Raw genomic sequence first — 15,048 nt, forward strand, 5'->3', positions numbered from 1 at the left:
GGAGAACGTTACTAGTATTTAAATAAAATACGTTTAATTAGCCGTAACGTTTAGCTTGGCAGAATTAGTGCGTTGTAACGTATTTGGCAAGTATGAAGCATTTATCATAATATTCGAAAATATTATTAGTGTCATTACTTTTACAGCTTTGAAACTAGATTTTCATACAAAGAAAAATTTATTACCCATCTTCCATGTTACGTTAGGTTGTTCGGAAAGTTATTTTTCAAACAGAAAAAACACAAGCTTCGTTAAAAATGTCTAAACTATAATACCCACTGAAAAGCGACCTAGTCAATGAATTAATAAAGTTTCTTCCAGATGAACATGTGTTCCTGTAAAAATGTCACAGACTGAATTCAGATAAAATTAGAATAAATTTACTATTCCATTCTATACTGTGTGTTGCATATACGCTTAGTTTTTAAGAGAGACTAAATTGATTTTACGTCTAAGATACGGGCTGAACGTGACCCGATGGTTAGATAATCAGACTTGAATCCGAAGGCTCGTGGTTCGCAGCCGTTGTCGAAAAAAAAAGTGTTGTATATTTTGGACTCCTTGAGGCTAATAAACCTCCACTACACGTTCAGAACAAGAAAAACCCAAGAGATAGTGGCACGTGATGTTGATTAGTTGACTTCCCTTCGTGGCAGGGGGAGATAATCAAAAACTTTCCTATAAGATGATTTTCACTGCTTCCTCCTTTCTATCATCAAAACCATACAGAAACATGAGAAAGCTTTCTCGAAACAAAAAAAAAAGAAAGAGGAAAAGCCAGCCAAAGTAGTAACAAATAGGTTACGTCATTTAACACAGTGATAATAATATTCGAAAGTATTATTTTCATATTACCAAGCTAAGCCTAATTATTTGCGTTCGTTATATTTCTTTATGTTATTGGCATGCGAAGTGAAACTTTCAAATTAAAACGTAAGCCTTAACAGTTTGTATAAATACACTAAATTTCTGACTCCGCTCTAAAAGCATTTCTAAATGTTTCTCTAAAAGCTTTCTTCAATGGTCTGCAGTAGTTATATATATATTCACTACTATTTCTATGTAGCTTTTGGATTTTTTTTAAATTAAAAACAAAATACAAAATTGAATTTCTTCACAGTTTATTATACTCCCACTCTGGTGTTCTTCTGCCGTTTTATTATTTTCAGAAGAGTTTCTAAGCCCAAGATAGCCTTAGTTCATTGTACAAAACAGAATCAACTCAAATGACAAGTAAAGTAAGCCCTATAATATTGTACACTCAGCTAAACCGTTTTGGACAAGGCTATTTCAGTAAGAATACGCAGTTTAAAGAAACACAGTTTTTTATTGGACTTTTACCTATCACGATGATCGTAAAAAAAATACAAAAAGATAACAAAATATAATTTTTGGTACGTGAGAATAATAACATATAAATATGGTAGATTTATTACGCGATCTCACGCTATTGAATTCTATTAATCTAGAAAGAGAGAAATGTGACATAAAAATTTTACTAATAGAAAATTACTTCTTTAAAACATTACACTTTTACGTTTGTTTGTTTTGTTTTAAATTTTGCGCAAAGCCACTAGAGGGCTTTCTGCGCTTGTCGTCCGTATTTTAACAGTGATAGGCTAGAGGGAACGCAAGTAGTCAGCAACACCCAACGCCAAAACTTGGGCTACCGTTTCACCAGCAAATAGTGGAATTGACTGTCACAATATAATGATCCCACGACTGAAAGGACGAGAATGTTCGGTGACACACGGATTTTGAGTCGAGCGCTCGATCAACTAGACTAGGCCTAAAAAGCCATTACACAGTGTCAATGTGTTTCTTCTGTACAATGTATATCATGAGGTATCTTAGACATTAAAATATAAGTTTGAACTTTGTTGTTTGTAAAATACTTTTTAGTACCAAAATTAACCTGGTAAGTTTGACGAAATTTTGTAATATAAACTCATGAGTTTGATTCCAAATGCAGAAATTAAGCCACTTCTCTGAACACGTTCAATATATTTAGGATTATGCCGACACGACTTAAATCATTTATACTTGTGATGATAAAAATATCACGTTTTAAGATATAATTTTAAAGCACATCTATACGCTTAAATGTGCCTCTTTTAGGCATAGTTTTATATTCACAAGCACTAGTTTTGTCCACTGAAGTACCTCCGTATGTTTGTTTGTAGTTCAGCATGAAATTCAACTAGGTTATCTGTGCTGTGCCCACCACGATCTCCTATCGAAACCCGATTTTCAGCGCCATAAGCCTTGAGACTTTATGCCGAGCCACTGATAGGCTAATTGATATATTAAAGCGAGATTTACGTGTATAAGCTTTTACATATATAACACGATAAAAACTAGATAACTCTCCATAATGTGGATCTAGTGCAAATGAAACGCACTTTATGACTAACTTTAAAACAGTTATGCGCAGAAAAATTCAAGTTTGTTTGTTTTGGAATTTCGCACAAAGCTACTCGAGGGCTATCTGTGCTAGCCGTCCCTAATTTGGCAGTGTAAGACTAGAGGGAAAGCAGCTAGTCATCACCACCCACCGCCAACTCTTGGGCTACTCTTTTACCAACGAATAGTGGTATTGACCGTCACATTATAACGCCCTCACGGCTAAAAGGGCGTGCATGTTTGGCGCGACCGGGATGCGAACCCGCGACCCTCAGATTACGAGTCGCACGCCTTAACACGCTTGGCCATGCCGGGCAAAATATTCAATAAACTATATTCTGTGTTACTATAAAAACTTTCTGCAGGTTCGTTCAGCTTGCAAAATTGAATCTTTAGTTAATAATGTTTAAGACTATGATTTAGTTGTATAACATAACGTACGGAGAATTCCCGCTAAGCCTTGTTCGGTTTCGTAATATACTTAAAACACGACGATGCTTGAAACAAACCCTCGTTCCTCAGGGGTTTTTTATTGTTAAAATAATACTTAAAACACAGCCCAGCTTTATTAGACTTATACTGGTATGTAAGAAAAGTTCAGGCTTAAGAAAGAAACTGTTGTAATGAGTTTTGAAACAGATTAATATCTAAAACCCAAATCTTGTTTATTGTGTTTCTACTCGTACAATAACTGGTTTGAAATCATAGTTTAGTTGTATTAGGCTTATGTAATGGTATAACATCTAATCACAGTTTAGTTGTATTAGGCTTACGTATTGGTATAACATCTAATCACAGTTTAGTTGTATTAGGCTTATGTATTGGTATAACATCTAATCACATTATAGTTGTATTAGGCTTATGTATTGGTATAACATCTAATCACATTATAGTTGTATTAGGCTTATGTACTGGTGTAACATCTAATCACATTATAGTTGTATTAGGCTTATGTATTGGTATAACATCTAATCACATTATAGTTGTATTAGGCTTATGTATTGGTATAACACCTAATCACAGTTTATTGTATTAGGCTTATGTATTGGTATAACATCTAATCACAGTTTAGTTGTATTAGGCTTATGTATTGGTATAACATCTAATCACATTATAGTTGTATTAGGCTTATGTATTGGTATAACACCTAATCACAGTTTAGTTGTATTAGGCTTATGTATTGATATAACATCTAATTACAGTTTAGTTGTATTAGGCTTATGTATTGGTATAACACCTAATCACAGTTTAGTTGTATTAGGCTTATGTATTGATATAACATCTAATTACAGTTTAGTTGTATTAGGCTTATGTATTGGTATAACATCTCATTCAAAACTCTGATTTCTGCAAAGATTTAATCATTCATTCTTCGCGCTTTCTTCTTCTAAAAATGATCCAACTAAAGTAATCGTAATCTAATCATGATTATTTACAAATATCAAATTGAATAACAGAAGTGATAACCGATCAGCAACACTGTGTACTCCAGAATTCCCACGCTACTGTTATCTAACAACAGTGTTTACTTCACAAAATCACGTGTACATTACGAACAAATATCTTAACAGAAGTTTTTAACCTCAACAAAAATTAGATTTTTTGCCTATTTGATACCGTTACGATCACTAATGTTACCAATTATATATTTTACTTACAATGAACACTTTTAACCAACTATTTTTCTTTTGATTTGTGTGTTGTTGTTTTTTTTTACAATACAGCATCAATTTTAGGTAGTTCTGAACAAAGTATAATGAACAGAGTTAATCGAACTTTATAAGAATAGTTTGTATATGCTAATACATGGCAATACGGGCGAAATATGTAACACCTATATATTTGTTTCACGATGAATTTTTGATATTTTAATGCACAATGCTGCCTTGGGTAGACTTATGGCTGGAGGTATATGTTACAGCCTTTTCCAAGAAAGAGTATTGGTAAACGAAGTTTTTAACAAATACAGAGCTAAAAAAAACAATATTTCGTAAAAGAAAACTTTGTATATCCTCCATAGCAAAACATTTAAAACAACAACGGGCTTCGAAACTACACCTTCAACGAAATTGCAAAGTGCAATTTATGGTTACGAAAGAGAACACTCTGACCCCTAAACACATTGTAATGAAGCTGAATACATTTTTTGGAACAGCTAGCATAATAAACAGGGATCACAGCAATCTGTTTTAATCAGTTGTTGGTTTTTTAGTAAACTATTAATATGACTCTCAATTCCTCACGTTTTTCCCTTAAGAGAGATTTTGTTGTTTTAAAACAGGATGTAAAACACTTTATTTGTCTATAAAGTGATTATAAAATAATGAACAAATGATTGTATTCCAACTTGAAAGCTACCCTGTAAAAAAAAAAATATATATTAGTTTTCACATCCACAATTTTCACACTTTCATGTGACGTGTTACCTTAAGAAAATGTCACGTCTTTGTAACAATGTAATGTGATGAAAAACACGGTATACTCAAAAGACAATAAAATAAAACTGTTATAAAAACATCTGCGAACAGAAATCAGAAACTTCAGGAAATAAAAACTCATATTATTTACAATTACCTTGATAAGTATTCATTAGAGCTGATTTAGCTGTTTTTGCTAACTTGCATAATAGTCACCTAATCGTTTCTGTCTGCTGAATGCACTTTAAAAAAACAACAAAAAACCTAACGTTCTATCACAAATTTAAATGTATTGCCCTATAAAATGGAAAATCTATATCATTTGAATTAGGGTTTTTAACATATTTGATGATTAAGCAAAAATATGGCAACATTTATATAACTTTAACTTTTAGACGTTAATGCCTCGATTTAATTTAACCAAAAATAATATGTTATCTGGATGGTTGCCTTGGCTTCTATGTTTATGGTTTTTGATCAAACTCGATGTTCTAAAGAAAGGATTCGTTCATTCGTCATGAAGCTCTATATTTTTGCAGACCTGAATTTCGCGCAAAACTACTCGAGTGATGTCTTTGGTAGCCTTCCCTAATTTTAAAATAATAGATAAGAAGGAAGGCAACTAGTCAACACCATATATCACCAGCTCTTGGACTACTCTTTTACCATCGAAAAATTAGATTAACCATCACATTATAAAGCCCCACAGCTAAAAGGGCGAACTCGTTCGGTGACGAGATTCGAATCAAGCTCCCTAACCACCAGACCGGATTTGGCGAGTCTTACTAAATCCGATTTTTTGGAAGACAAAATAAAGTTATTTAACGTTCTTTAAAATATAAAAAGCGGTACGTTTTCTTTCAGTTTTCATGATAATTCATCTGACTAACTGTAAATGACTGAAAACTAGATTTTCTGAATAATAAAAACAGTTGTTGCTGAAACGAAATCACGTAATTGTGAAACATATATGCATACATCGTTGTATTCTGTTATTTTGTCAACAAAAACAATCATTTTGCTTAAACCATTTTATCTCTCTGTTTATCTGATATTTGAAATGTTTACTAGGTGGCGACAGGACAAGAACGTTTGTACTTTTGGCTAGTTTTATGAAATATTTAAACTCTGTACACGTGTAAGTCAGACATCTGCGTTGACTGGGGTATTTTGTAATATTAAAAGTACATACGAGGTTTGTTTGAATTGCGCGGGTCCAGTTAGTTCCAGGGGAATCCGCTTGGCGTCGCTAGGTTCGCACAGATCAGCTGATTACGACGCCATTTCCCGATTGCAGATATCTTCATTTGTGTATCAGCTACGCGGTTTTAAGTGAAGTGCGATTTTTTCGTTTGGCAGATTTCAGAATGAATGACCTGAAGGAGCAACGACTTGCTGTGAAATTTTGTGTTAAACTTGGAAAATCTGCGAATAAAACTTTTGCTATGCTTAACACGGCTTACGGTGATGTTGCTATGAATCGTACGGCATGTTTCAAGTGGCATGAACGTTTTAAGGATGGTCGACAGTCCATTGAAGATGATGAGCGTCCTGGACGTCCTTCCACGTCAACTGACGACCCACACGTCGACAAAATCAACACCCTGGTGCGGGCAAATCGACGTCTGACTGTCAGGAAGCTTGCTGAAGAGTGTGGGATATCAGTTGGATCTTGTTACGAGATTTTGACCGAAAAATTGAAGATGCACCGCGTTGCCGCGAAATATGTGCCTCAGAACTCGTGAGTTTTTGGCCAAACACTCGATCACTGTTCTTCCCCACCCCCCCTACTCACCTGACCTTGTTCCTTGCGATTTTTTCTTGTTCCCCAAACTCAAAAGACCCTTGAAAGGAAGAAGATTTGAGACGATTCCCGAGATTAAGGCAAATGCGACGAAGGAGCTGGAGGACATTACAAAAATGCGTACCAGAATTGTTTCAACAAGTGGAAACACCGTTGCGATAAGTGTGTGTGTTCGGGAGGAGAGTACTTTGAAGGGGTCCCAGACATGTAACTTCTAAATAAAGTACATTTTGTTTTATGACGTCAGTCCGCGTATTTTTTGAACAGCCCTCGTATAAACCTAATCTGTCATTCACTGAAAGCATTTCTAGAGTGATCAAACCATTGCCATAATATTATTTTTAGAGGGGTTAGAGGTCATACCCTCAGAAGATACTGAAAGTTTGAAACTATGAGATTGAATCTTGAGTCATTTTTAACAGTAAATACTGCATACACGGAAAGTAATGTATTGATTTTAAAAGAAACAAGTTTTAATACATAACTTACAGCTATATATACCATGAATCGCTTCTTACGGCTCTGATTCGGTTACATTTGTCATTAAATTATACCATATTCTTGGAATTCCAATCCAAATACCAATCCTAGACTGAGGCATTGGCTTACCGCGCTGAAGCCCAGGGTCTCACATTAACTAGGGGGCCTCAAACAATACCAATAAATGTATTGCACGTAGAATTTCTGTCTCGAGGGGGTCTCTATAAGTTGAAAAGCGTAGCTTTACGTCTTAATTTACGGGATTACTCGACGTTATCTTCCTCATTTGCTTTACATATATATATTTAGAATCGGCTTTTAACTTACTGTGCAAAGAAAAGTACCGCAGAAATAAAAAAAATGCTGGAACTAGCTTATCTCTCCCTGTAAATAAATGACGACAGTATATCGGCTGTCGTAACTGTGGGGCAAAAATGCTAAGTTCTTCTTAAACAATCATCATAGAGGAATAAATGAGGTTTTCTGCATTTCCACATTTCCTAGAACGTTGTTTAGTTGGTGCTTTGTTTTTTCACTCGAGCAGATTTATAAATTTAAGAGATCATATCTTCTGGTTAAGTCTTAATCCATTTGTGACCCGACATGGCCAGGTGATTAAGGCACTTGACTCGTAATCTGAAATTCACGGGTTCGAATCCCCGTCACACCAAATACGCTCGTTCTTTCAGCTGTGGGGGTGTTATAATATTACGGTCAATCCCACTATTCGTCGGTAAAAAAGCAGCCCAAAAGTTGGCGGTGGGTGGTAGTGACTAGCTGCCTTCTCTCTAATCTTACACTGCTAAATTAGGGTCAGCTAGCGCAAATAGTCTTCGTGTGCGTGAAATTCAAAATAAACCAAACCAAACCTGAACCCATGCGAACTTCCCCCCTCAGTAGCACGGAGATAAATCTGTGGACTTTCGATACCCGTGTTGGGCAGAGCACTGATATCCCTTTATGTAACTTTATGTTTAAATGCAACTCGGAACGTTGTTCATTCCTTATCAGTAAAAGTATTAATGCCCATACCAGCCGTTCTGAGATACAAAAAAAGTATCCTGAACTTGTGTGCATACGTATTACACAATTAGCAATTAATATTTTTCCCGAATGTTCTTTGAGAAAAATGTAGTTTGATGATCGTAGCTTCTGTTACAAATGAAAACAAAAGAAGATTGATAGACGATAGAAACTTTTCACAATTACACTGTCTTAGCCGTTTTTTTAATCAAGAGTTTTAGATGTTCTTTCATTTTATACCTAAGAGATACAAATTTGGTATTTATGCTAATTTTAAAGTGATTCATTAAATAAATAAAATCCATGCAGGTGGAAAAAATTTAATACCAAAATACAAACAAAACATATTTAGCTTAATTTAAAACTAATTTCGGACTACTGTTTAAACTTAGGACATCACGGTTGTTATTTTTAAAGTGTTTTCTTTTTTATAGCAAAGCCACATCGGTTTGGTTTGGTTTCAATTTCGCGCAAAGCTACAAGAGGGCTATCTGCGCTAGCCGCGTCCCTAATTTAGCAGTGTAACACTAGAGGGAAGGCAGCTAGTCACCACCACCCACCGCTAACTCTTGGGCTACTCTTTTATCAACGAATAGTAGGATTGACCGTCACATTATAACGCCCCACACGGCTGAAAAGGCGAACATGTTTGGTGTGACGGGAATTTGAACCCCCGACCCTCGGATTACGAGTCGAGTGTCCTAACCATCTGGCCATGCCGGGCCGCCACATCGGTCTATCAGCTGTGTCAACCGATGAGAATCGAGCCCCCTGCATTTACCTTTGTAAATCTGGACGGAGGACAAAAAAAAAAGTTATTATTTTTAACAATGTCCACCGAGAATTGAAAGTCACTTTCTAATACAATATCTATTTAATTTAGTTCGAATATATCAAATCTGTGACTTTGTGCTTTAGAATATTCGTATTATGTAAATCTAATAAATAAAATTAGCTGGTATGTTTATTATTTTTCTCAAACTAACATCACTAATTAATATATGGTAGAATTTGTTTGAGGAATTTAATATACAAAACTTGAAAGTTGTGTCAACTTATGTCTATTATATCGTAAAAACAATCAGCAATTACAGTTTCTAGCCTGTATCACTCCGTGGTTCAAATTACTCTAGTGATGAAATTCTGGCAGTTTACATGTCGTATCTAGATGTCAGTAACGTGCGAATCATCAGATATAACCCTGCTATCAACATTACACTACAAGGTTCAATTTCGAGCAACTTGATCACTCTAATTACGCAACAAGACTGGTACATTCTGTTTGTCTTTGGTTATGACAGCTTATCTCCAGGCACACTTTTCGTGCAAGTAAATACAGTTTCGCGGCTCTTTGAGCGGATGAACACAATAAATTCATCACGGGATTCATTACCATTTTTATGACAAATAATCGAATGATCCATAAACAGATAAAGAGAGACGTAACATGGATCTATAATCTTGAAATGTGTTCATTATATCCTATAAAAATTGTAAATATGAATACATCAACTTAAACACAAACATGGCAAATGTATCCACATTGTTTTCGTATATCCCTGTACAAAAAATGTAATGAAATCAAAACATTAAATGATTGGTTCAGTTTGTTTTGAATCTCACACAAAGCTACACAAGGGCTATCTGCGCTAAACGTCCCTAATTTAGCAGTGTCAGACTAGAGAGAAGGCAGCTAATCATCACCACCCACCGCCAACTGTTGGGCTACTCTTGTAGCAACAAATAATGGGATTGACCGTCACATTATACGCCCCCACGGCTGAAAGGGTGAGCATGTTTGGCGCAACCGGGATGCGAACACGCAACCCTCAGATTACGAGTCAAGTGCCTTAACCACCTGTCCATGTCGGGTCTAATCGTTTAGTAAACAAAAACATCTGATTGATAAAGAGACGTGTGAAACAAATAGAAATTCTACTCAGTGATTCAGAACGTGGAAGTGGATAAAATAAACAAGAGGATAAATATACTGTGTTAGAAAACGAAGCTTTGAAATTCAGAGAAAATGGAATGAGGAAAATGTTAGTTTCGTGTGTGTGTTTCTTGTAACATCGGGCTATCTGTTGTGTCCACCGAGAGGAACGAAATCCCTGAATTTAGTGTTGTAAATCCGAAGGCTTACTGCTCTTCCAGCGAAAAATTAGATTTTCAAAAAGATAAAAGAAGTAAAGCTGAGAGCTGTCAAGTTAGACGCAGAATTTGTTTCACAAGAATAATATAATATAATAATAATATATATAATATAATATAATAATATATATAATATAATATAATATAATAATAATACATATAATATATATAATATAATAATAATACATATAATATAATATAATAATAATATATATAATATAATATAATAATAATATATATAATATAATATAATAATATATATAATATAATATAATATAATATAATATATATATAATATAATATAATATATATATAATATAATATTATATAATATAATAATAATATGATATAATAATAATATATACAATATAATATAATAATAATATATACTATATAATATAATATAATATAATATAATATAATATAATATAATATAATATAATATAATATAATATAATATAATATAATATAATATAATAATATTATTATTATATTATTATAATAATATGATATAATAATAATATATATAATATAGCATAATATAATAATAATAAAATATAAAGACCCAAGAAGAATTAACGTAAGCAGAATGAAAATAATCCTAAATGAAAACAATTTTAGAAAATTGAAAACATAATAACGTGTAGTGTAATAGAATAAACGCAAGCAAAGAACCAAAATACGAATCCGGTAAAACTTCTAATAATAAAAATTTTAATGAACAGTTTTAGTATTATAAATGTCATTGAAATATTTATTTTATGTGCGTACCGAAGAATAAAACAGAATTATACTTTCGAATATCTTTAAACCAAGTGTCAGTGTTTCAAAATAGTTAACATCTTATTCGTTTGTTTGTTTTGAATTTCGCGCAAAGCTACACGAGGGCTATCTGCGCTAGCCGTCCCTAATTTAGCAGTGTAAGACTAGATGAAAGGCAGATAGTCATCACCACCCACCGCCAACTCTTGGGATACTCTTTTACCAACGAATAGTAGGATTAACCGTCAGTATATAACGTCCCCACGGCTGAAAGGGCGAGCACGTTTGATGTGACAGGGATTCGAACCCGACATCCTAAGATTACGAATCGAGCGCCTTAACCACTTGGCCATACCTATTTTATTAACACTACGCCGCTCATATACAATAAGTGAATTAGGTTTGAATCGTTTAAAACAAAATGTTCTCTACTGTATAGAAAACTTCAAAGCTTTAAAAAAATATTTATAGAAAAGGGAAGAAAAAACATTAAAGAAAAAATTAAATAATCAAACCTTAAAACAACTTTAATAAGGTAGAGACAGAGAAAGAATGTTTTTTTATACGTCATGCATTTGTGAACGCCCCCTCAGTAACACAGCGGAATAGATCCCGATTCTCACTGCTAGAAATCACTGTGTTTTCTTATAACAAACATCCGGCTATCTGCTGAGCCCACCGAGGGGAATCGAACCCCTGATTTTAGCGTTGTAAATCCGTAGACATACCGCTGTACTAGCGGGGGGCGCTCTAATTAATTTAGTCAGATAACTAGAGATCAGACTTCGATACCCGTGAATGGGCAGAACATGAATAGCCCATTGTGTACCCTTGTGTTTAATTCTAAATAACCAAACCTTAACGAAAGTATAACCTGCCGTATAAAAGAAATTTAATAACCTACTATCACAAGATATGAAAACTGTTTTTGTTGTTTTTTCATTTTTGATTAAGGTTTTTTTTGAGAGAGAGAGTTGATTACTAAAGCTGGACTGAAAAACTGTATTTGACGAAATATCTACGTTTACAAATAGTAGTATCACAAGAAAGAAGAATAAATAAGAAATAAAGAGTGAGAGATAAAAAAACACTTTCCAAGAGGTCATAAAAATGTTTTGCGGCCATTGTAAAAAAACCGTAAAATACAATATTTAAGGGAAACCAGAAGAAGAATCATAAACTAAAACTATGAGAAATAAACGGAAGAAAATATTTTTTTTAAAACATCAAAAAGAACAAAGTATACAATAACAGAGAAAGGAAAGGAGAACAAAAGACAGTATCTGACAATGAAACTAAACGTTGTGATAGCTCAGCTGAAAGCCAACACTGTATTGCTATTTCTATGCGTTCTGAAATACAAGTTGCAGTTTATTCTTTAACTTTAGGCTTAAGGTTCCAAATGTTTCTACTAGTTTAAATTCCAAGACCAATCTTATCGATGGATTATACAGGGTGTTCGGATAGTCACTGTGCACTTATATATTTATTAACAGACATGTTTCAATATAGAATACACCTACACCAATTACACTGACTTGTTTTTGTAATTTACACATATTCTGTGCAATATAGAATGAATATGAATGACAATTATAAACAATGTTGAAAATTACCCCCGTTGGCATCAATACGCGTATTTTGTTTCTAAAAACCGCTATCAGTTGCTGGCTTGAAACAGACTGTGGGCCCGGCATGGCCAAGCGTGTTAAGGCGTGCGACTCGTAATCCGAGGGTCGCGGGTTCGCATCCCAGTCGCGCCAAAACATGCTTGCCCTTTCAGCCGTGGGGGCGTTATAATGTGACGGTCAATCCCACTATTCGTTGATAAAAGAGTAGCCCAAGAGTTGGCGGTGGGTGGTGAAGACTAGCTGCCTTCCCTCTTGTTTTACACTGCTAAATTAGGGACAGCTAGCACAGATAGCCCTCGAGTAGCTTTGTGCGAAATTCCAAAAAAACAAACAAAGAAACAGACTGAATATGATTACAAAACTGCACAGTGACTTTCCGAACACCCTGTATAACGTCAAAGTAAGTCACACGCTTTATTCTCGACAATGTAGATGAAGATAATTTGTACTACACTATAATATCGTACGGTGAAATTACCGAAAACAGTGTTATTTATACACTCACTACCTGCTGTTTTATGTATCATTATTCGAAGGCGGTTAGAAACGTTTTACTGATTCCAACATGCAGTGTGAGTTCAAGTAACAGAACGAGTTAAAGCTAAATTCCCGTTATTGAAGCACAGAATGTGTGTAAATTACATAAACAAGTCTGTGTAATTCGTGTAAGTGTATTTGTAGTTTGTTTTTTTTAATATGTGTAATCATTTCTTTAATAGTCTTATATATAAAGTTAAAAACTAATTACAGTCATTGAAATCTATTTAAGCCCCTCCCCCCATAATACAACGGTATGTTTATGGGTTTATAGTACTAGAAACCGGGTTTCGGTACCCCTAGTGGAAAGAGCATAATGTCTAATGTGTAGCTTTGTCCTTAACTACAAACAAACTTTTTGAAGTACTCGCTTCACATCGGAAATAACTACACATACTCTCAACAAGATAGTTATTTGTTACTAGAAAAAATAACAAGATATTTAAATTAACGTAAAATAATGTATCTTAAATATCTATAATGTTATGAAGTAAAATAATACAGCAGTACCGCTGAAGCTGAGATAAGGCTTAATATCGAACTTCTATATTTACAATGAATCAATTTCCGATAAGAATAAATTAAAATGTCAGAAGTCTGAACTTTGTTTACTCTGATAAATAAAAAATGTATTAGATATACTGGTAATATCTTTATCATATTCTATTCTTACTTGTGAGGCCCCGGCATGGCCAGGTGGTTAAGGCACTCGACTCGTAATCTGAGGGTCACGTGTTCGAATCCCGGTCACACCAAACATGCTCGTTCTTTCAGACGAGTGGACGTTATATAGTGACGGTCAATCCCACTATTCGTTAGTAAAAGAGTAGCTCAAGAGTTGGCGGTAGGTGGTAATGACTAGCTGCCTTCCCTTCAGTCTTACACTGTACAATTAGGGACGGCTAGCGCAGATAGCCCTTGTTTAGCTTTGCGCGAAATTCAAAACCAACCAATATTACTTGTGAGTCATTAGATTACTATTTATGACGTATATTAAAAAGTACAATTATCAGAGCCCTCTGGTGACTCATTTAAGTTTAAAGCCTTTTCACACTAACAATCGAATTTTGATACCCACAGACAGTTCAGTATGCAACATTGTGCTTAACTACAAACAAATAAACAGTTACGACTATCGTTTACAAGTGCAAATGTGCTAAATAATCGCGAAAACATTCTAGAGTACACAGAAAAAAACAATTTTGAAAACTCACCATAGGCCCTTGCCTTCCCGGGTTCAAGAACGAAACGTAGTTTTCGTAATAAAGATTTGTTTGTGTTCGTAAATAAATGTTTTACGCTCGAAATGCGAAGAATTATTTCGCTCTGCTCTTCGAAAACGATAAACGTGCATTACGACGAAGTTCGCGCCTCAGCGGTAGATCTAAGAAACTAGGTGGTGTTTTTAGAGCCAAGATTTACATCCGTTCACGCAAGCGCAGATTTTTATGTCCTCAACTAATCGAAGTTATGCTCTAAATATCAAGTTGTTATCGCTTCACACAAATTAAGAGACGTTTTCTGAACCACAGAGCCACCTATGTGACCTACTGTTTATTATTTACTCCATTTATGCATTACAAAATATCAGTTTAAGGTCGTTTATATGTAAGTGTCAAAGGATTGGACATCCTAAATGATGATTTTCTTTCTTCTATTTGAAACTTAAAGGTATGTAAAACATTACATATTTAAAAATATCACTGGCGTGAAAAGCTATTTCTCAAGTAATGAATCGTACTACGTGAAGTGAACATTGACTACTAAACAGATTTCATTACAAAACTTTAAACCGTTTGATAGCCTACTGAAGTTCCTTGGAAATCGGAAATAATAAGCA

General features: G+C 34.4%; 1 protein-coding gene across 5 annotated transcripts in view; it reads right to left on the reverse strand.

Annotated features, from left to right (window-relative positions):
- LOC143231836 (dual 3',5'-cyclic-AMP and -GMP phosphodiesterase 11A-like) overlaps positions 1-15,048 on the reverse strand; it is a 91,626-nt gene that overhangs the window by 34,751 nt on the left and 41,827 nt on the right. The window contains exon 1 of one of the 5 annotated variants that reach the window (XM_076466511.1): positions 14,423-14,674. The exons of 2 other annotated variants lie outside the window; for them this stretch is intronic. The gene's annotated coding sequence lies outside the window, so the exon portion shown is untranslated. Of the gene's footprint in view, positions 1-275; positions 524-14,422; positions 14,675-15,048 lie in introns of those variants that run through there. 2 more of the 5 variants (XM_076466513.1, XM_076466516.1) reach the window with 2 other exon arrangements.

This window comes from Tachypleus tridentatus, chromosome 11 (assembly GCF_004210375.1).
Source record: "Tachypleus tridentatus isolate NWPU-2018 chromosome 11, ASM421037v1, whole genome shotgun sequence".
In the NCBI taxonomy this organism is placed as follows: domain Eukaryota; kingdom Metazoa; phylum Arthropoda; class Merostomata; order Xiphosura; family Limulidae; genus Tachypleus; species Tachypleus tridentatus.